This window comes from Pleurodeles waltl, chromosome 4_2 (assembly GCF_031143425.1).
Source record: "Pleurodeles waltl isolate 20211129_DDA chromosome 4_2, aPleWal1.hap1.20221129, whole genome shotgun sequence".
Taxonomy (NCBI): domain Eukaryota; kingdom Metazoa; phylum Chordata; class Amphibia; order Caudata; family Salamandridae; genus Pleurodeles; species Pleurodeles waltl.
Window position 1 is genome coordinate 723,627,020 of NC_090443.1, and position 24,799 is coordinate 723,651,818.

Here is a 24,799-nt window from a genome sequence, read left to right on the forward strand (position 1 = left end):
CCCTCCCCCTCCAACCTCCTTTGCCCAATCAAATTCCCCTCAACCCCAACCTACCCCAAGCACACAGAGAGACAAGCATGCACACAGGACAACACACAAGAGTGGGCATGGCAAACACAAGCACCACACATCATCCCACAGGCACTCACACAAACACCATCCAGATGCAGACATAACAGCATACACTGCCTCCACTGTGGCCCCCTCCTCCTCATCCTCCACCTCCCTCCCAGTTGTGTCTACACTCAGACCTGCATGCACAACATCCTCATCCACTACCTCCATCACCAGCACACCTATCAGAACAGACACCTCACTGGCAGTCACCCCCAACATCCATGCACACATCCCCTGTGTCCTCTCCCACTGTGTCTGTGCCCCCCCTCCCAAGGTACACAAAATCAAGCACTCAGACACCCAACAGCCATCCACCTCACAACAGCATCCAGCCCATGCACCTGTACCTAAACACAGCAGACAGACACCTCCTACAACCACTCCCTCTTCCTCCAATCCCAAACCTTCTCCCTCTTCCCGCCCCAATGTCCCTAAGAAGTTTTTCCTCTCCACCATTGACCTCTTCCCTACCCCTCCCCCCGTCCTTCATGTCTGGCCAGGGTGTATAAAACCCAGGCAAGCACTTCAGCCAACCAGTCCACGCGCCCAGTAGCTTCCACGGCAACTCGTGGTGGTAAAGGATCCAGGCCACCAGCCAGCCACACGGAAATGGTGTCTGCTCCAAGTGCTGCCAGGAAGGTCAAGGTGCCACCCCCAGCTACTGCCAGGAAGGGTAAGGTGCCACCCCAGCTGCTGCCAGGAAGGGCAAGAAGCAATCATCAGCTGCTGCAGGAAGGGCAAGGTGCCACCCCCAGCTGCTGCCAGGAAGGGCAAGGAGCCTGCACCAGCAGGCAGAAAGGACAAGAGGCCTGGTGCTGGGACTCAGTCGGAGCCCCCACCACCAACCATGGTGGTGCAACTGTCTGAGGCTGCAGGGGATGGGCAGAAGCCTCCCCCCACCACCAGCAGTGGGCAGCCATCCGAGGCTGCAGGGGATGGGCTGGAGCCTCCCCCCACCAGCATCAGCAGCACCACCACCACCAGTGGGCAGCCGTCCGAGGCTGCAAGGGATGGGCTGGAGCCTCCCACCACCACCAGCAGCAGCAGCATCAGCAGCACCACCAACACCAACAGCAGCAGTGGGCAGCCATCTGAGGCTGCAGGGGATGGGCTGGAGTCTCCCCCCACCAGCATCAGCAGCAGCACCACCACCACCATTGGACAGCCATCCGAGGCTGCAGGGGATGGCCTGGTGCCTCCCCCCACTACCAGCAGAAGCAGCATCAGCACCACCAACAGCAGTGGGTAGCCGTCCAAGGCTGCAGGGGATGGGCTGGAGCCTCCCCCCACCAGCATCAGCAACACCACAACCACCAGTGGGCAGCCATCCGAGGCTGCAGGGGATGGGCTGGAGCCTCCCCCACCAGCATCAGCAGCACCACCACTAGCAGTGGGCAGCCATCCCCGGCTGCAGGGGATGGGCTGGAGCCTCCCCCCCCACCACCACCACCAGCAGCACCACCACTGAGCAGCCGTCACTGCCGGTGGACAGTCTGTAGTACTGCCTCCATGGGCTGTTGTGCGGCCTGCTCCTGCAAATCCTGTGGGTATGACACCCACCTGAGAGACTGTGACCTTGCACTCCCCAGGATCTGAAGCACAGGGCACAATGCCCCCTCCAGAACCAGTGGGTATGGCACCCACTCACCCCATCCTCTCCAGGATGAAGATCACAGGGCACGATGCCCCCTCCAGAATGCCCCCTCCAGAACCAGTGGGTATGGCACCCACTCACCCCATCCTCTCCAGGATGAAGATCACAGGGCAAAATGCCCGCTCCAGAACCAGTGGGTATGGCACCCACCAACCCCAGCCTCCCCAGGATGAAGCACAGGGCATGTTGCCCCCTTCAGGGCATGTAGACAAGTCACCCACTTGAGAGACTGTGGCCTTGCACTCCCCAGGACCAAGCACAGGGCATGTTTGCCCCTCCAGGACCAGTGGTGTTGTACCATCTGCCGGCTGAGGAGCCCCCCCATTCCCCACCCCCCTGGGGTGCCTGCCTATTTTTTTACTGATGCCCCTGCAGTGTTCTCTCCGTGTTGTTGCAGGAGTCAAGTGGGGCCTTGGACTTTGTAATGTGGCCCTGTGGCCCACGCAGATTGAGGACTGGGCAGTGTCCCTTGTTTGTACATATGTATATGCTTTTAGATAGAATTTTCATATTTCTACTATATTTGTATTATTACACTCACTTTCATGTATTCCTGTGGTCCTTGCATTATTCCTGAGGGGTACGGGGTAAATATGTTTTAATACTGCATCTGCTTCTGTGTATGGTGTTGGGGGTGGGGGGTGTTGAGTGATGCGTGTGTGTGTGTGAGACTCTCTTTTTCCTCCCCCCGTGTGCTAGGCGGCTGTACTCACTGTGGTCATCTTCGCCGTCATTGGTGTTCGTGGTGAAGCAGGACGTAAAATAGCATTGGGAAGATCTGCAGTTCGGACTCCATGGCAGCTTGCTTCTTCCCTGTGTCTCCAATGTTGAGTCATTTCCCTTCTGTGCAGTGTTTCCGCTAAGCTTTTGATGTTGTTGGTACCATCCCGGAAAAGGTGTTGGATTGGCCTGTCATAATACAGTGGGTGGAACATTGACTTCCACCTGGCTGTTGGCGGCTACTGCTGTGGTGCCTGTCAATTCCACCCTGGCGGTCGGTTGTGGTAAAGTGGCTGTCTGTCTGAGCTCTTTACGCCATGGTGATAATTTGGCAGTATTTACCGCCGGCCTGTTGGCGGTATTACCGCCACTTTATCACCAACCGCCAGGGTTGTAATGAGGGTCTTAGTACTTTGCACCATGGTTTCTTGGGAAGCTTAGCGCTTCGCAAAAAAATGGTAGACTAATTTAACTTTCCTAATCATAGGATTTTGAAAAAATATGTTGTGAACCTACAATGCTGCTAGTTGAACCATAAAATCAACTAATGCGGCCTGAGAGTATGTCTTAAAATGTGGCCGCAATAACCCACCATGGGTTGTATTGAGTTGTATCAAGTTGTAGGATACTGAATTTTACCCTGGGCTGCTTATTGGACCATATAAAACTTCTAATGGTAGCTTCTAATTCTTTAAAATCAACACAGTGAATTTTCAGGGTGAGGTTCAAAAATAGATATAGAAACAATGGAAGGGTAGACAATTTAACTAATGCAACCCTACTGGTTAGGGACAAAGGTAAAAGGGTTCATCTCTCTAGCAGCTTTCTTACCTTAATGAGCATTGAACCATAATTTAATATAAATAGTTTGGAAAAAATACTCATAACATAAAGTATCTAACAGGACGTTGAGGAATCATCTGTTAACAGACGGGGCACTCAGAATGTAAAGAATTAAACAATAGGAGCTCTGTTTTCGCTTAGTTTACCCTATATCCCCCTATTCATGTAAAACCAGTAATTTCATCAATAGCATTCTGAATGTTCGCGCTATCCACCCTGAAATATAAAATCATATCATCAGCAAATAATTTGATATTTGCGATCCCACCTATAGGGGGCAGAATAGATGGATTGTTGTGAATCCTAACCACTAGGGGCTCGATGAAAAAAGTTAAAAGGAGTAGGGATGGACAGTATTCTTGACAAATACGGCAATTTATCTTTACCACCCCAGCCTCTTTTGAATTGATAATATTTTTAGCCTCTGACCTGTCACAGAGCTTTTTAAGCATATTTATAATTTGACACAGGAATCCACATTTTTCCAAAATGTAAAACAGTGCTTTCCAGTTAACAAGGTTGATCGTAATTTCTGCGTCTTATCCTTGTTTCTTGTAAAATAATTATTTGGATCGGAAAATAGGTATTTGCAGCCATCCATCTTTTAGGCAGAAACACATTCTGATCCTAATGGATCATCAATTGAGTGCATTTTGATCCACCCAGACTTATAATCAACATTTAACAAACTTATTGGGCGGTATGAGTTGACCTCAGTAGGATCTTTATCTTTTTTTTTTAGAAAACTCACTACCACAGACTCTTTGGAAATTTGGGGAATTTCCATTCCATCCCAAATTTTGTTAAAAAGGATTGATAAAAAAGGAAGAGGGTAGTTTACAAATGCTTTATATACTTCGGTGGAGATGCCACCACTCCCACTGGCTTTGGCATCTGCCATGTTATTAAGGACAGAAGCAAATTCAAGGGGCTCCATTTTCTTGATCAATTCACTTTCTTGGGCACTAGAAACTTGGCAAAGCTGGAGCGGAGTGAAATACTTCTTTAGCTCTTGTCACATGGCCAACTCGGTTTCTTCCTATATACGCCTTTAGCGGTGAAAAAATACCTCAGTTATCGCCTCAGTTTTGAATTCAATGGCCCATGTGGCATTTTTTTTATTTTATTTATTGCCTGTCTGTTCTTCTTGGATTTAGTTGACCATGCCAAATATTTCCCTACCTGCTGACTCTCCTAGTAAAGCTCCTGCTGAAAGGCTCTGCTTCCTGAGATTTCTTCTAACAAAAAGAAGTCTCTAAGCTCTTGTTTTGCCCTCATTACCTGGTCTTGTATTTGCTGACGATCTGCTAAAGAAGAAGGGCCTTCCGATAGCCTTGTAAGTAGACTCATAGCACTATTAACGGCTGCTTGGAGATTTTGAATTTTACAAGAGCGAGTTCTGGTTAACTTGGCTTAATAGGATATCGTCTGCCCTCTGAAAGCAGCTTTAAATGCTTTCCATAGCATAAAGGCGGGAGCAGTATCACAACTTATCTAAAACAACTCCCAAATAAAATGCCTTGTTTTTTTTTTAGCCATGTTTGCTCTTATAACAAAGATTTATCGAATTGCCATCTTGGTCTCTTTCTCTGAGTTATTCCAAGAACACAGTGAGAGAAACTATTGAGTGGTCTGAGAAGGGGTTAGCCAGCATCTATAGGAGGAAAAAATCTAATTGTGAAGCTGGCCCAAACCTAGTGGAATAGCATGTGTATTGTGTAAAATCGGGATAGTCTAGATGCCAGGGGTCCACAAGGGCAGGATGTTGCTTAATTATGTTAAGTAGCGTGGCTGTTTTTGGCTTCAGCTGCTTATTGGCTTTGTTGGAGGTATCAGTCCTTGTATAAAGTTAAAATCTCCTCCTATCCCAAATGGTCCTGTATTGCAAGATTGCAAACTTGCTCCAGAGCCTCAATTTCATCTGTCATGGGGCCATAGTAGTGTCTACTACACAGACTTTTACCCAGATCCATCTGGCCTTGCTATCTCTCAATACCTTCTTTATCTGCCAATCCACAGAATTAGAAAGTAATGTCACTACTCACCTCAGCGCAACCCCTGCAGAGGCTAAATACACCTGTGAATATTTTCTGGGGATTGATAATTAAGGATATTTAAGGGGTATCACTCTTGAAATTAGTTTCTTCCAATAAAATTACCTCTGGATCAAATGATGCTAACTACTTCAACAAGACACACAATTATGCTTATTCATTAGTCCATTCGCGTTGCAAGCAATGCATTTGATACAATGTAGCATTATTGATCTACATAATTAAGTTCCCCCACATCAGAGTCCCCGTAGAATAAAAACAAACTTGCTCTTCCTGGATTTCATTTGAAAACCAAGGAAAAACTCAAAGCTCCATTTTGATGTATTTTGATCATGATTCCCCTTAAAAACATTATTGAAACATGTTTCCCTCTCTCATTCTGCTCTTTTTTTTACTGCACTCACCCCCCAGGACCTCCCCCACAAACATACCCGTACCTCACCCTCGAATCCGGAGATTGCCCACCTTCCCTCCTCGAGTTGCCCTTCCTGCAGAGGGTGCCATGAAACAGCACCTGGTGCCACTGGTGTAACTCCCACTTTGCATCCAACATATGAGAGAAACAGAACATAAACCAAAAAAGAAAAAAAAGAGAAAGAAAATAAACCTTCTTCCCTATCCTAAAACAAAAGACAACCCTCCCATCCCCTTATGTTTTTGAAATTTGGGACAAGAAGGTGTGGGCCTCTTCAACCGCTGTGAAGAGCTGAAATTAACCATCAATGAAGAGCTTCAATTTAGACTGCTGCACCAAAGAAGCTTATCCCCCCAGCAGTTTAAACACCCTATTAATCCTTGAAAGGCTCTTCAGCAACGTGGTGTTGCAATAGACAAATCAGAAAACACTATCATATGAGCACTATCAGCAATAGTAAAAGATTTTTTATGGATTGCTGCAGCTAGAACCTGTTCTTTAATACGGAAATCTGAAAAGTTCACCAAGATTGTACATGGATATTTTGCTTCGGCTGACCAGTGAGCTGAAACCCTATGAGCACTCATAATTGTTGAATAAAAGGGTGCGTCCGGTAAAATGAACTTTTTAATCAGCAAGTCCATTAACTGTGGAATGTTCTGGTCTCCTTGTGTCTAACTGCCCTCTGGAATGCTAATGAATGAAAGGTTAGAGCATCTAGAGTGGTTCTCCATCTCTTCGACCTTTTTTGCTCAAAAGTGATATCCTTATGATATAACACAACCTGGTCCCTTCTCTGCTCGGCTTCATGGAGCCACTTTGCCAACTGCACAAACCACTCTTCTGTCTTGGCCAGTCTTTGGTGCAATATTTCAATCTCCTGAGCTCGCTGTATTTTGAAATCCTGTATTTTACCCAAGATAGTTTCCAGTAACAGTTTTAGTGACTCTGGGCAGGGCAGCAGACCGATTACCAAGACCAGGACTGTTGTCTGCCTGCAGATCCTGAAGCAGCTTGTCTGAATCCCCTTCACCTATAGGCTCCTCTCCCTTATTCATTCTCTGAGCTCAGACTTGGGCTTGTCCGGCTCCGCTTAAACATGTGGTTGAGGGATTGAAAATCTCAGTCTCCCAATTATCTCAAACTGATAATGGCCCCCTGCCATTCTGCCCAGATCTCCCTGCTCCTGCCCTGTGTGGCTATAAATAACTTGTTCTTCAGAACTCTTCCCTTCAATTTTGCGGTAATTTCTGGAACAGGGGATAGTCCTTGGGTTTAGTGGCTGTGTTTGTCAGGAGATTTGAAGCTGAATTAGCCATTACATTGTCTGTTGTCTGAATGCCCCGCACAGAGAGTCGCTGGGCTGAGACTTTACACTGATTAAAGCAGATGCAGTTGACAGTGAAGGGGGTTAACCACTTACCAGCAAATCAGACTGAGCTTGTTCAGTGTCTGAAAGTAATCTAATATAATCTATGATAGCCCTATAGCCCACTACCATATAACCCTGGTTATAGGTTGAGCCATAGACAAGGGACTATAATGAGGGCCCGGGCTTTTTAACAATCGGTACAGCCGTAGACCGAATGACTGTAAGGCTATTAGGACATTTCATCCACTTAGAGTAGAAAGTTCAAAATTAGAAAGGGATAAACAGAGTGTTGGAGGAGAAGCCATTATTATTCCTGGGCCACTTCATTGTCTTCAATGGAGCTCCCAAAATTCTAATGTTCTAATATTATTTTAGATTGTTAAATGTAAGGAGAACCTGTTGAGCTTAAGTTCTAGACTAGGAAAAAATCAAGAAACGTTGTGTGCAGTGTAGGGGTGGAAAAGTCTATGAGCTATCTGAAGACTCTGAATGAAAAGAGAGGAATCTGAAGAAGTGGAATGAGGAGATGGTAAATCCAGTGTTTTTCTGTGTCTAGCGTTTGCATTTATGGTCTGTAAAAGGTTTAATTGTGAGTGTGTTGGATAATTAACTCAGCAAGGGCAAGTAACAGAGGGGTGAAGAATGATATGTTATCATTGTGGGCATGAAGATCATAGTACTAATGCAAGGAATTCAAAGTTTTCTAAGAAAGGGAAAAGAGTAGGCAACATGCGTGTGGTGTTAGAGAACAGAAGTAGATAAAGTCAAGGAAAAGTGGTTAATATGGAGAATTAATGGATGTATGCATCTATGTATCTGGTATTTTTACAGTTGGGACAAGCAAAAAAAGGCAGTACAGGGGCGGAGCAATGTCTCTCCATATTAATGTACATGTATGGATTGTGTGCTCATGGAGGGTGGAACTTATTTTGATGCTGCATGGAAATTGAGAGTATGTGATGCAAATATGAAATGGTGAAATAGCTCTGAGAATTTGGATCTGGCCAGACGTGCATTAGTTTATGGCTGAGCAGGTGTGGCTCTGCCTCTCCTATTTTTTCACTTGAAAAAAGTTCATGTTTCACCAATGGGTTCTCTATGTTAGATTTGATAATACACAGATCTGTTGGGGCCTGTCCTCTTCATCAGGGCTTTAAAAAACACGTCCTACTGGGCCTGACTTCTTGCACAGGGCAGTTATAACAATAAAAACATAATTACAATGCCCCAGAAAAGTCGAACAACCAAACTCTGGAAAAGTTCAATAGATTTCCAACATTGAAAATAACCTAAATATCGATTGCCTAAGGGTCTGGACAGTCTGGGCGAAATTGTATTTATCTCAGCATAATTTAAAGGAATATTGTGTTACGCTTATTACAGTGAAATGCTTGCTATTACATCACTAAGGGCCAGATGCACTAAGCAGTTTGCACATCGCTAACAGCGAATTTCGCTGTTTGCGACGTGCAGAATGCACTTTGCAATGCAGAAACCTCGTTTTGCGATTCGGTAACCTGGTTACCGAATCGCAAAACGGGTTTGCGAGTCGCAATTAGGAAGGGGTGTTCCCTTCCTAATTGCGAGTCGCAGTGCAATGCAGGATTACTTTGTGACCGCGAACGCGGTCTCAAACCAATCGCAGTTTGCACCCTTTTGTAATGGGTGGTAATCCATTCTCAATGGGACCCCTTCCCCGGTGAGTATGGCACTGCAAAAAAAAATTCAGAGCAGGCAGTGGGACACTGCCTGCTCTGAAAAAATTAAACGAAAACTTTCATTTTTCGTTTTTGTAATGCATCTCATTTTCCTTTAAGGAAAACAGGCTGAATTACAAACAAAAAAAAAACTGCTTTATTAAAAAAGCAGTCACAGACATGGTGGTCTGCTGTCCGCAGCAGACCACCATCCCTATGAGGTCCGCCATTCGCAAGGGGGTCGCAAATTGCGACCCATCTCATGAATAGTCATGAGGTGGGCCTTTGCGACCCCCCTGCGAATCACAAATGGTGTCAGGGACACCATCCAACATTCTGAATTGCGACTTGCAAATTGCGTGTCGCTCTGACTCGCAATTTGCAGGTCACAATTCAGAATGTTCCTACATCTGGCCGTAAGCCACATAATTGCGAATCTGCTTGAGTTAAAATTATATTGCGGGTGCACGGGAACAACATAAACGAGCAGAACATAAGTGTCTGTTGTCCCCTTCACACATGAATTGTGCTATTTTTTGTGCAAAACGCGTACTCATGCACAATATGGATCAAAGGAAAATAAAAAAATAGCACAAAATGCAAGTCCAGCATTTACCGTAATTTCTCTTTATGTTTTTGGGCATTTTGCATAATTTCTGAAAAATAAATTATACAAATTGACCCGAGGATTACAAATAAGGTCATTTTTACTTACTGGCTGGTCAATCACAGAAATTTGCTTTCAGTGAAGCAGTGCAAGTTCACAGCAGCAACATTGTGCTATATAGAACTGAGGGTAAGAACCACTTACATAGATGTTGAGCACAATTTCGAAGGGAGAGCAGTGCCCTCTTTGTATACCACAGACTGCATGTGCAAACTAAGGGCCTCATTACGAGTTCTGAGGTCAGGCCATCAAGTTAACAGTCCTGAAAAGACCACCATGTTGGCAGTCCTGAAAAGACCGCCATGCCAGCGATGTTTCAGACCAGCCTATTTCGAGTCATATAGGCTGGACCACTGACAGCCAAGCAAAAATGTCAGATCGCCAGCGGCACGGAAGTCTGGATATAGATGGTCTGACCTGCACTGCAGCCAACCACCAAGCTTATTACAAGCACACAGTCGCCGTTATGATACCTTTGTGGCGGTCAGGACCACAGTGGTTCGTGGTCAGCAAAGTAACAGATAACTGCACATTGGATGAATTCAAAAACAGCACAGCTGACAAACATTGGCCAAGTAGACACACCTGCAAAGGATACTATAAAACAGTCCTTCACAGACCACAATCCTTTGCGTTTACACAGCAAGACAAAGAAGCCAGAGCAACTGACATCTTCGAGTACATAGTTTAGGCACCACTTTTTTTTCACCATCCCATTGAACACCCTGCACACACTTTAATCCATTCACACCCTTTTTCACTTCCTCTGTTAAGTAAGTCATTGTCACCCTCATTAGTGTTTTTTTCACCATGTCATGTTCCAAAAATCCCAGTTTTTCTGAAGATGAAAAGAGTTATGGTGGATGAAATCATACGAGTAGAGACACAATTGTTTGGAGCACAAGTCCAGCATACTCCTCTCAGTAGGAAAATGGAAACGTGGAACAGAATCTTTGACAGAGTGAATGTTTTAGGCACCACCTTGTACAAAAAGGAGAACATCATCGGAAGAGGTGGAACAACCTCAGGGGCAAGGTCCGTTCCCTGGTATCCAGGGCCAGGCCAAGAAGACTGTAGGTGGCCCTCCTGCCCAGTGGCCCATCAATACTCTTTCCTTGGGAGGAGAAGGTCTTGGCCATCCAGCATCCAGGATCCATGGCATGTCCCTAAATGACAATGTATGCATACACATAAATGCAGTCTGCATAAAGATTTGTAAAACAAAACAGTTGACCAGTATTGGGGAGTAGTGAAAGTGACCTGACTGGCCCTGTTTCAGCAACTCCAACTACCAGTCCAGTGTCCTCTTGGCCAAAGTCCCCTGTTTGTAAACTCTCAAATGAAGTTTACTCACCTGGGGAGATAGTATTGGTCAAGTGCTTTTAGTACAGGGAGTGACCTAACTGTAACTCCCAGGAGGCACTATTTCAGCAAATCCAACCACCAGCCCATTGTTCTCTTGTCCGATTACCCTGTTTGTCAACTCACAAATGAACTTCACTTACCTGGGGGGATAATATTTGCATAGTGTGTGTAGGAGAGAGGGTGACATGACTGCAACTTCCTGAAGGTTTTGTGTCTGTAACTCCTGGGAGGATACCATTTGTCAAGTGTTGGGAAGTAGAGGAAATGACCTGACTACATCTCCCAGGAAGCACTGTTTCTGTAACTTCAAACACCAGCCTAGTGTACACTAGTCCATATACCCCTGTCTGGTAACTCTCAATTAAAGTGTACTCACCTGGGACTATACCCTTTGTATAGTGTGTGTAGTAGAGGAAGTGACCTGACTGCAACACCCAGGAGGCACTGTTTCTGTATCTCCAAACACCAGCCCAGTGTGTACTTGGGGCCAATACATCTGTTAGCGAACTCCCACATGAAGTGTACACACCTCGGAGGATGCCATTTGCATAATGTGTGTGTAGCAGAGAGAGTGACCTGACTGCAACTCCCTGGAGGTCCTGCTTCTGTAACTTCAAACACGAGACCAGTTTCCACTTGGCCCAGTACATCTGTTAGTGAACTCTCACATGATGTTTACTCACGTGGGAGGATCCCATTTTCAAGTGTTATGAAGTAGAGGGAGTGACCTGACTGCTAAGGCCATGAGGTCGTGTTTCTATGCCTCCAAACACTAGCCCAGTGGGTACAAAGGTACACCCCAGAAGTAGTCCATACTTCCCCAATTCCCCCTGTGTCTTAACTCTCAATTAAAGTGTACTCACCTGGGAGGGTACCATTTGTATAGTGCGTGTAGTAGAGAGAGTGAACTGACTGCAACTCCCAGGAGGCACTGTGTCTGGACAAGTGCACACTGGGCTGGTGTTTTGAGTTACAAATACTCCTGCATATTAACTCTCAATTGAAGTGTACTCACCCGGGGGATACCATTTGTCAAGTGTATGTAGTACAAGGAGTGAACTAACTGCAGCTCCCAGCAGGCCATGTTTCTGTTGTTCCAACCACCAGCACAGTGATCACTTGCCTCAAAACATCTGTTTCTCAAATCTCAAATGAGGTGTACTAACCTGAGGGTACAACATCGGTCTAGTGTGTGTAAGACAGGGAGTTACCTGACCCACAACTCCCAGAAGGCCCTGTTTCAGCAAATCCAACCATCAGCACAGTGTCCTCTGGTCAAAAAGACCCCTGTTTTACAACTCACAAATGAAGTGTACTCACCTAGGAGTCAGCAAGCACAGATCATGTTCAAATCAGAGACGTGTCTGTCTACATAGCTTCATTTTGACTTGCTAACACAAGATAAAACTATTAAGGACAAAAAAGACAGCTTACCCCGTTTGTGGAAGAAGTATTCGTAAGGTCTCAAGATGGATCACCAGATTGGCAGCAGCAGCAGACACATTGACCCAGCACTGTGCACATGATGACTCCAGTCACATATGCAAACAAGTCCTGGGTCGGCCTGCATCCCACTCAACTAGGTCTCCAAATGGTCAAAGCCATTTATATGTTACCTCTTCACTGTGTTGGCTTCTCTGGTGGCAAGATGTAATTTCCAGGCAATTCTCCTAATCTACTCTGTAGATCTCAGCAGCTGCTTGAGTCTAAATGACTTGGCATGCTCCACAGATGTCATGCCAATACACTCAATACCATGATTACTCAACACAATTGGTTTAACTACAACTTAACATTGTACAAGCGCTCTGCTTACTGTAACTCTAAACCTTTGGAGGTAGATGTCACACTGCAACCAGTAACAATGTACGTTTTACAACAACAGGTGGATCTGCCACTGGACGCACAGAGGCCATGGAACACACTGCCACTACCTACCTGGATGAAACCCTCAGAGAAGATGACACTTATGGACGTCAGGATGTGGAGGATAGTTCTGGCCCCTCTGGGCAACCTGGTCAGACAGCAACAGTGAGTCTCACTGTGCCCATAATGTCACCTCCCAGCCCTGTTGCTTGGACATCACAGGCAACCATTCACCCCAGAACCTGTGTCCTGAGCACAGTGTCTACCATCTTGTGCCAACCGGTCCTGGATCCTGAGGTACAGCGCAACACTTCAGAAAATGAGAGTCCAGGAACAAGTTGGAGGGGGTACTCTGTGGCAAGTGCACAAGCCAGTGGGGGTAGGGTGCATGGGAGGGATGCTGTGGGCCAGCAGGGTGAGGTCACTGGGGCTGCTCTTGGCCAGGACACTATCAGCCATGTCTTGGGGGTCTACCAGGGCCAAGTGTTGACAGAAGTCCGGGAAATCAAGCAGCTTCAGAAGTACAGGCATTGGGACATGAGGGAACGGATAAAGGCCCACAATATCAACATGGCCTTCCTAACAGGTGTTGAGGGACATACATACCACCCTCAGCAGGGCTTTTCAACACCAGCCTACCCCTTCCTTTGGCCAATCAACAGCAGACCCAGCAACATTGGTGCCAGCCACTGGAAGGAAGGCCCTGCCAGAGGAACACCAAGGCTCAAACACCCTTGCCTCTGTACCAGCAGACCCCCGCTACATAAGGGAGGACATCCAGCAAAGAACCCAGGAGATGCAGATAGCAAGACACCCACCAATGCCAGTAATATCCTACCTTCTTTAAGGGCCTTCTTTTTGTGTTATACATGCACTCGGGACTGATTCTGAACCACCTACCATTTCCAATGGGAGAAGTACTCTGGACTTCGGTCTCCCAATGGTGTGGCATCTACTCAAATGATTTCATTCACCATGACTGACCCCTTCACATTTGAATTTTTGTTGAGTCATGTCACATACATTTTCTGTTAGTCGTAGCTGTACAATAAAATCACCATTCACTGACCCTTTGTCTGCTGATTTTGATTTCATATCTAGCCATGAAGCTATGTCAGACCATGTGAACCATGCAATGATGATCCAAGCTAATTGTCCAAGATGGGATGTGTTGCATGTACACAGTGTCCAGCTCAGGATTAAAACCCTCCCACACAAACACATACATTTCAGTATACTCAAACTAAAACAGAATATTAGAGTATGCAGCACATAGGCAGTCAATCTATCAGGACTATTGGAAAGCAAAAGTGATTGACTCATACTGAGTAAATGAACATGTTGACAGGTACAGACTTCCACTCCAGACCACAGTAGGAAGGGACTTGTCAGACATTGTCCTGTAGAACTGGCAAACATTGATGTGGTTTATGTCAGCAGCTTTAGCCTTATCACATACCTCGCCAAAGTAATCCAACATCACATAATCCAAGATACAGATACAGACATATGACAGTGCAACAGTGCCTGATCACAGGGCCATCGTAATCCAATGCCCATGCATCTGGTGGTATGACACAAACATTTGTCAGTGCTGTGGCACAGGCCGTGTGGCCTACAATGATGAACACATCTACAGCTACCTACAAGTCAGGCAAAAAGAGTGTTTAGGCAATGTGAATGAAAATGACTTGGTCGTAAGCTAGTAATACATATTTCATGTGCACATGATGACACACATGATGCAATCAACCCACCACAGCACACAAAACAAGTCCAAAGGGCACTTCTGACATTCCACCCAAACACTGTGCAAGCTGTCTTCGCACAGGTCTCATACCCACAAAACTCTGTGACCTACATTTCCTGGAATAATCCATACCTACTTCAGATTTCAGAACAGCATCACATACCTGCCGGTTTCACAACTCTGAAATGCCCATAGGAAGATGTCATGGTAAAGGTACTTGTACAGTGAGCAAAACAAGGTTTAGGCTTGAAACGAAACATATGACACAAGTCGCATAGCAAGCTTCTGGAAAACAAAGTACATTTCAAGGAATCTGACACAAGCAAAGCAACATCATCAAGGTGAGGATGTGTCAAAAGCTATCTCATCAAGCAGCCTTTGGCTTATTATTGCAGAGTATTAGCTCCCTGTCTGTATCCAAAATGCTCAACTCTAAACATTCTCACAACTACAGTTCATTACACAGTCACAGTCATGACATTACAAGACATACTTACACTCATGAGAAGTAGCTGTGGATGAGATCTTCACCTAAGTGAGCTCCTTCCTCTTCACCACTGTCATCTTCAGTTGGTATTTCAGGATTCTCACCCGGTGGCCCTGTAGGCTCCTCCTCCTCTGGGATGTACAGGATATTCCTCCACAGGGCGATTGTTGGACTTCTTCCCTTATGCAGGGTCATCCCCAATCTATTTGCTTCCTGCCTCCTATTGTTTCTGACCTGTTTTTGTTGGCTTTAGAACTCTGAGTAGTTTGCTACTGCTAACCAGTGCTGTGTAAATTGTATAGTTGATTGGTTTATCCATGATTGGCATATTTGATTTACTGGTAAGTCCCTAGTACAGTGCACTAGAGGTGCACAGGGCCTGTAAATCAAATGCTACTAGTGGGCCTGCAGCCCTGGTTGTGCCACCCACACTAGCAGCCCTGTAAACATGGTTCAGACCTGCCACTGCAGTGTATGTGTGTGCAGTTTTAAACTTGCAGCTCAACTTCGCAAGTGTACCCACTTGCCAGCCCTAAACCTTCCCTTTCTTACATGTAAGACACCCCTAAGGTAGGCCCTAGGTATCCCCATGGGCAGGGAGCAGTGTATGTTTAAGGTAAGACATATACTAATGTGTTTTAGATGTCCTAACAGTGAAATACTGCCAAATATGGTTTTCACTGTTGCAAGGCCAATCCCTCTCATAGGTTAACCTGGGGGCTGCCTTTAAATATGATGAAAGCGTAGATTCCCTTTGGGAGAGGATAGACATATGGAGTTTGGGGTCTCTGAGCTCACAATTTAAAAATACATCTTTTAGTGAAGCTGACTTTAAGAGTGTGTGTTTGAAAATGCCACTTTTAGAAAGTAAGCATTTTCTTGCTTAAACCATTCTGTGACTCTGCCTGTTTGTGGATTCCCTGTCTGGGTCAGTTTAACAGCTGGGATCTCAAGACAGTGACACAAAGGGAGCTGGTGTGTAGCCTGCATATCCTGATGAGCCATCTGTGCTAGAAGGGAGGGGAGGAGTGGTCACTCACACCTAAAAGGGCTGTGCCTGCCCTCACACAATGCAGTCTCCAACCCCCAGTGTGTGTCTGAGCCCTGGCCTGGGCAAGGCAGGATTTCACAATAAGAGAGACTTTCCTTTGAAATAAGCCTACTTCAAAGGCCAAAATGGGTATTAGAAGGGCACCCAAAACCACGGTCTTTAGATCACTTCTGGAAATCAAGAGGACCCTCTGCCTGGAGAAGAGCTGAAGAGCTGAGGAGAAGTGCTGCCCTGCCTGTGACTGTGCTTTGTAGAGCTATCCTGCAGTTACTGCTTCTGCCTGGTGAAAGGGGACAAAAACTGGACTTTGTTGTGCATTCCTGCTTGTGAAGAAATCACCAAGGGCTTGTCCTGAACATGCCTCCTGTTGTTGAAATCTCAGGGCCATCAAAGCCTTCCCCTGCCAGCACCTGGACTCTCCTGAGACTCCAGCCAAGTGGTGCCCTATCCAGTTCCTGGGGCCTTGACAGGTGAAGCTGGCAGACCAAACCTGAAAGTCCACGCACAGACCACCGTGCGGGGAAATTTCTGACGCAACCTCTGAGAGCGGCTGAAGAAATGATGCACCGCCGGCTCCGCAGCTGAAATTTACGCAGCGCATGCAGCGCGGCTGGGAGATCGACACATGCGGCTGGAGAAACAATGTGCTGCATTGGAGATGGATCCTGTAACGTCTCAACCCATGCAGCGCGGTTTTGCTATCACCGTGCAGCAGGATTTTTGAAGCAAACCTTGCTGGGCATAGAAAAATGCAGCAACGCCTGCCCGGACCTGAGTGTTGCCCGGATCAACGCATCGATCCGCTGTGGGTGAGAAATTGATGCACTGCTTACCTTTATCGTTGCACACTCGCCCGTGCGTGTTATTTTAATGCGACCCAGGTACTTTTCAACGCTAACAGTGTTTTATCTGTTTACCAAAGGATTTGAGACTCTTTTTGCTTTTTAATTAATAACTCGACTTGTGTATGTTGGATTTTTGTCGTTTTGTTCTTGTTTTGTTTAGATAAATATTTTCTATTTTTCTAAACCTGTGCTGTGTCATTTTGTAGTGTTTTCATTAAGTTACTGTGTGTTGGTACAAATACTTTACACCTAGCACTCTGAACTTAAGCCTGCCTGCTCATGCCAAGCTACCAAGGGGGTGACCTGGGGTTAGCTGAGGGTGATTCTCCTTTACCCTGACTAGAGTGAGGGTCCTTGCTTGGACAGGGGGTAACCTGACTGCCAAACAAAGACCCCATTTCTAACAGCAATTTTGTAGAGCATTCAGGATGCCACAGTGATCTGACACACTTTCTGGGTGGGTAGAGGAGGGCTCCACCACTCCTGTCCAGACACCTAAATCTGTCCTTCAGGTGCCCAAAAGCCTGCTCAACTGGCCTCTGTGTTCTTCCATGGGCCTCATTAGAGCTGAGTTTCCCTGGCAGAGTTGGAGTCCTCAGTGGTGTCAAAAACCAAGGATGGTTTGGATATGCTGAGTCTCCTGTTAAGGAATGGGACATAAGTGAACCAATGAGTCCCTCACTTCATGATTGTAGCACATGACATTGCTCACACACAATCAGGACAGATGTGACTTACCAACCAGGCAGGTCCTCCCTGGATGCTGCTGTGACATCAGTTGGGGTATGGTGCAGTTCCGTATTATGAAGGAATCATGTGCTGATCCCAGATAACTGGCACACACATGTGAGATATAGAGATCTGCCAAACAGACAACTTGCACATTGATGGAATAGAAGTTCTTTCTGTTGTCATAGACTTGTTCAGTGGCCTGTGGTGGCACCAAGCCAACATGTATGCCTTCAATGCCCCCCACCACATGTGGGAGGTGGGCAAAACCATAAAAGTCAGCCTTAACATTGGCTAAATCCTCACGTTGGGGGACCCTGATATAGCTTTCAATGTGTTTCACCATTGCTGAGAGGAAATCCTTCAACACCAGACTGGACATAGATTGGAACATAACAGCTGATAGGACCACTGTAAGTTGGAAGGACCCTATGGCCAGGAAGTGCAATACTGACATGACTTGTATAATGGATGGTTAGCAGGTTGGATAAGTTATATCTGGCATCAAATCTGGCTCCAACTGATGGCATAAGCCCACTATTGCTTGCCTATTGAGTCAGTATAGCATAATTATATGTTGTTGCTCCATGGTATGAAATTCTGAGAGTGGACGGTAGACAGGAGGTTGTCATATCCTTGCTCTCTGAGGATAACTGTATGTGACAAGACATGATTTGTAAATTAGTCAGTGTGTCCACAGCAGCATACATGATGCATGCCAATAATCTCATGTGACAAAGCATTTCTGACTGGATAGACATGACACCCAGCACACATCACAGCTGGCAACTACACAAGGGCCACATGTGACCCTCATGGTTGCCATCACGTGTCCACATGGTTTTTGATGAAACTCAACTATCTGCTACGCAATTTCCCCTCAAAATGGGACTGTATTTTCAGACTGCCAAAAAGACTGTCATGGAGGTGGACCATGCACCGTTGTCAAATGCCATTGGTGCCCTGCAACACACTACACTGGTGGTTGTGTAGAAGCACTTATATAACAAGACAGAATAAGGATGTTTGGGTTGCTACAACACATATATTGTAGGTGTGACACACTTTAGAAAGTCCAATACAGTATTTCAGGCCGCCAAAATGGTGGATGTCTGCCCTACTCCACTGGACATTAGGAACTGCCTGTGACTGCTGATGGAAGTCATCTGCTCAGTTGGCAGTTCAAACCGCGGCAGGCACATCCATAGGCTAATGTTGTTGCCTGTGACAGTCATGGCCCAATGGCTGTGTCCATCGGCACTGATGACCCTGTATGTGGCGGACATGACCACCATGTTGTGCAAATTCACATCTTGCATGAGTCATTTAAGGATTTTGTAAGCAATGTGTATAGTACCACAGATCATTCAACCCACACCTGGCCTTGCCAAACTGTTGTCTGGAAACCATATCATGACTCACTCTGCTCTTTAGGTTGCCACAAAAATCACATGTCAAATTACTGATGGCCACATGATTTACTGTAATGCATGGAAGTGATGGAATTGTGAGTGATATGCAGGTTCTGTATGCTCAGCTTGCAGAGACCAGGGCCTGTCACATGTACCCTCAATATGGGATCTAGTCCAGGTTGTGGGAGAGTCACGGTAGCTACATAACTGTGGCACCGTGCCCCTCCCTGTACACCAGCAGATCCAGGCATTTGGACAATATGATGATCTAGTGACAAAACATGCCCTGAATGCCATTGACTACATTAGGAATGGGTACAAAGGTACACCCCAGAAGTAGTCCATATGTGCATTTTGCATTATTGTCAATGTATCTTTGACTCATGACAGTTCCCTTACTCCCACAGCTCTGTTGTCACCTTCACATAAGTCATAATTGTAAAGTACAGGCGTATTGCGCAAATGACAGACCCACAGTGCAGACAGTATGATGATTCCTGATAGGCCATGACATGTGAATTAGTACCTTGGTGACATAGCAGAAAGTGTACAATGCATACCTTTGTATGTTGGATGCCATCTCTGTAGGATAGACACATATGTCCGAAAGTGTGTTCTGTGGTACATGTACATACCACAGAACCCACCCCTTGAAGTTGCATGAGTATGCATTGGTAGCCACAGGTCCACACATGCACAGGGAAGCCACCTTCTGTACCCACCATGCCAGCCCCTTCATTGTAACACAAGTGTAATGGTGAGGTCTGTACTATGGAAGTTGCCTGTAGGGACTCTATGCAGTGAATAAATCTTGCAGAGTGTGAATGTATTGGTCCAGTCAGGCCAAAGGAGTTTACCCTTCAGAAGCCAGATATGTGTGTAACATTTCATTGTGGTCACATCACCGTACATGTTGCTGGAGAATGGGCTACCTAATGTTAGTAGGTTCGCTAGTCCATGTAGGCCCTGAGCAGCATAGTGGTTTAGTGTCATGTCCCTGTACTTATCGGCTAGTGTGCTTTACACTTGTGGTGTATTTGGAGCTTCTGACATGTGTATGACAACCATTTGTGCCAAAACTTGTGTTTGTAAATGCCCATTAGAAGAAGGAGATATGCAGAGTCATCACCCAGAAGGTGCAGACCCTGGGGGTCCACAGTCGGCTGAGCACCCACTGTGGCAAGAGGTGGATTACTTGAGACACTAGGCTTGGAAGATTGCGGAGGTTTAGCTGGGGGCTGCCCTCCCAATGTGGGCAGGGTGCATATTGGACCATGACCCTCCTAATGTCACACGTCCTGGCTGTGGCATACCCAGAACCTGATGGAAATTTAAGAGGAGCACAGCAGCCACAAGGAGGTGAGTACAGGGCATATTCCTGCCTGCCTGTCACATTGTGAAGTTAATGTGTTAAGTTCTGACATCTCCCCCTGATGATTAGAGATGAGCCATGTGTGAAACAGTAGATGAGTGACTGTGTAGATATGTGATGTGGTGCATACTGATGTGCCTTGCCTTTTGGTCCAGGGACCTAGGGCACAACTATGTATCATCCACAAACAAATTGCTCTCCAGGGACAACACATAGCTGTGCACATTGATCAACCAAGTAATGTTTGTTGTTGTGGGTGTAAATTCTACGATACAGACCACTACTCCTCAGTGTTACAGGCCTAAGGTAAGGAAGTGATGGATCACTGTTCTCAGCAATGTGTCTGGTCAAATTAGTATATTGGCATCTGCCACCCAGAGGCCACTTGTCTTCAGCATGTGACGGGTGCTGGTGCCTCACTACGGTCTGTAATGTGAAGATGACCATCATACATGTGACAGAGCAGACATTATTATTTGAGTCAGCTACAGATCAATACTTTCCCTTGGTAAGTGTGGTATGTCCATTAACATGACTTGTGTGCCATCACTGTTACCAACATTCCTTGTGCCTACATGTTAGGATGTGTCCCTTTCTCTTTTGACAAAATGTGTACACTGCTGTTTCATGCATGGTCTATCTGTGTTAATGGGATGGTTTTGGTATTTTATAACATATATGTGCATGCCAACCTGTGTTTGGAATAGGGCATTTGCAATGAGGCCATGGGGCACTGGAGCTACATTTCATGTGGTGTCACAGACAGGAAGGTCTCAAAATGGAGACAGTAATGAAGCTTCCTATTGGGCAATATATTGAGGGCCTTCTACAAGTACTTGCAAATCTCAGTGCCTGTCCAGCTTACAAAAGACTAATGGCATCTACGGATGAAATCAGAGTATGTCATTGTAAGGGTGCCAGATTTTAGAGGTGATTTCCTTGGGACTTGCTGATTCCTTGTGTTGTAGAATTTAGGCACATATCTCCCTGTCAATTTGCACATTTTGTCTACAGTGTACATTTTCATGCCAAATGTGTGGCATATCTGAGCAAAATTAGCACTACCTCCATGACTCCATTGGGACACATTTCACTACTACTGTACTGTTGTCAGTTGGCATGTTCTGGGAGCATCATTTCACATTGTTGTGTTATTGTGTATTTGACGAATAGATGTCTGCATGACCTTGTGTGGGATCTGTGGAAATAAACTTGGCATTGGGCTACTATTGTATGACAACAGGTAACTAAGGTATGCTCCTCAAGGCAAAGCTTTGGAGGTGATGTGGTCTCCTATTGTTCAATGGTTAACATGATTGCACACATCAGCCACGCAATTGTAGTTGTCTGAGATCCTGATTTTCCAGTGGACAAGTGTTGACAGTTCAGATGGCATGCATGCATATGGGATGGTACATGTTGAAGCCACTTTGATGTACTTTGTTGCTAGTAAAGCAGTTGTAAGGAGCACAAAATACTGAGGCAGCTAATCTACAAAGCCTGAGGTACAAAGGAAGTGAGTAACAGAGGAAAGGCTAGTGAGAAAGAAAGAGTTAGAGGGACTGGGTTCAGTTGCAACAAATTCATAAGTGCAAGCGGGAATGGGTGACATAATGAGAGCAAGAATGAATTAAGCATGAAAAAATGTGAGTAAGATTGATAAGGTGAAGTCTCAAGATAACGGGTTAGTGTGGGGAGGAAGATATATGTTAATTTCGTCATGGTGAAATGGAAAGAGGAAGAGTATAGTGGGAGACACAAAAAGTAGAAAGGGGGAACGAGAAAAAGGGGATGAATTGTATGGCACAGTACGTAATAGGCATTCTGTTACATAGTAGGGATCTCATGGGTCAGATTGATATAAATGACACGTATAATTTATAGCATACCTTACTGCATTGCCATCTATAGGAGCAGTAAATGAAATTCGGGCATTCTGTGATTCACTAAGGCCCTCATTCAGAATGTCTGGGCCCCTGATGCAGTAACTGTTACATCAGTTAAAGTTTGATTCCCTGGGAATCGGAATTTAATGACTGCAATAATTATCACCTATTACGAGCTCCTCCCTGTAAAATGGGACATAACAATCAGATTATGGTGTTTTCACATCAAAATCCAGATCCAGTATGTTCCAGGCATTTTTCCCTCTGTGCATTTCCTCAGGTTTGACCTTCAGAAATGTACCTAGTGGGAAATTGTGGGGCTGCAGTGCTAACTGCAAAAATTGTAATTCGACTATGTGCGGTAAAAGGAATTAGCACTCATGCTGGAATTACACTGACCACTGGTAATGAGGGAAGGCATTCTGCGCCACAATGAAAAATGGATTTTGAAGACGACTGCGTCAATGCTCTGTAGAAACATTAACTGATCAGCACAGAAGTCCCACAGAAATCCACATAGTGATGCTGATGGACTTTTCTGCTACAGTTATTAAGATGGATGTTTATTTAAAGTTAGCATCGTGAATATTATATTTCCTTTTACAAAAAGTACAATGGGTCAAGGTTAGTCTTCTACATGAGTTTCCATAGTCAATGTTGGTTCTGTGATATTGTTTTTTTGTAAACAACTCAAATTTCGTGATCTTTTTTTTTTCAGATAACTATCATTTCTAATGCACCGTGAACATATTCTACAGTGTTCTACAGTGTGTCTGACACATATTAGCCCTTTACAAGTACGTTTTTGCGGCAGATGAAGGGTGCGTCTGAGAATACTCAAGAGTTTGAATGATCGGCTGAGCTTTCCTTCATAACACCTTTAGGGTATTCTGTGTTTTAGATGTAATAGTTAGAAAATATACATTATAATTTACAATTTAGTACCGTGTTATGCAAAACAACATTTCATGAGGGAGTCTGGCCGTTCCCTTCCAATCATCTTATAGAAGTGGTGGGCTGCATTCTCGATAGTGCTTACCTAAAGGCGCTGCTGTGCACCCAGCAAGCACCCACAGACAGCCTATTGCCACACACAAGAGAACACAATTAGAGGGAACATTGATCTGTGAAAGGAACAGCAACTGGGAAGCTGCAGTGTGTATGAGACTGTCATGCTATTATGGGTGGGCGGTAAGGGCCTAAGAGTTTTAATGAAATAATCAAACAACCTAATGAGCATACAGATACGTGAAGCTGTGCCCAGTATGCAATGATTGAAGCTGTCCGCTGGTCCTTCCTCACGCTGAGACATAGTGCTGTTTACAAGAGGGCTTGCAGCCCTGTCAGCTGGAAAGGCAACATCATCTCGGGGGAGAAGAAAAAAAAACAGCGACCTACCCTTCTCTGCGTACTTCGAATTGGAATTACAAAACACAATAAGGTGTGTAATTATTAGAACGGGCCCAATGTAGTCTATTTACTACTGTTATGTTGTTATAGCTCTTTTTAATTCGATTGATTCTAACACATTTTTAAAAATATGACTGTAACCTTAGAGTTTTATACTACCACAAAAAGAGATAAAAGGCTTTCCAGTGATGTACATGGCGACACGTGCCTATTAATTACAGCTTTCCAATCACGTAAAGCTCCTTCGTTTGTGATGTAAATAGCTCATGAGATATAATTATCCAAAGCTGCTCTGGGATTTGTAAGAACACGTGCAAATAAATTACCTCTGCACCTGCACTAGAGGGGCCACTGTGTGATACATTTTGAGGATTTGTAACTGTGTGGGATGTCCCAAAAGTCTAATCTGTGCCAAAAAATGTGGAAGGACTTTGAAACACCTGGGAATACGCTCAGGTCAAATGGAAATATCTTACATGCTTGGCATTGTATTTTGAATTATTTATAAGGCAGTGAGGAAAACCTTAATGCACCCTATGCAGGTGAGTAGGTAGAATAACTCTTCGGTCTAATGGTGCATAGTGAAATAGATTTATTATTAATAGGGAAATAAATAAAGTGGCCATTGGAAGTTTAGGAACAAGAGAATTGTAATGACATCTTACTTCCAGTTTTGAGTGCATTGATAGTTAAAAGCAGCACATGGCATACAATCTAAGAAATGTTAGACAAGATGAACACTATTGGACTTGGACAACTGTGAGGGCGGCTTGTTCATTGCAGATATGGTATGGTATGGTATGGCCTGCTATTGTATAGTCTGATAGTGTACGGTGTGAGAAATTGGGTAGCTGGTTGACTGGGGCGTGAGCCCTTGGCAAGAGGCAACCACAGTCCTGGTACAAGCCAACCCTAAATTAACCTGTGCTCAGCCCTCTAGTAGCTTGGTATAGAGGAGCCAGGCCTAACTTAGAGGCAATGTGCAACACTTCAAACTGAAAAAAATTGAAAACACCACACAAATAGGGTCCCATACCAAGTTAGAAAGATTTAACTTATTTTAATATATAAAGCATCAAAACAATAA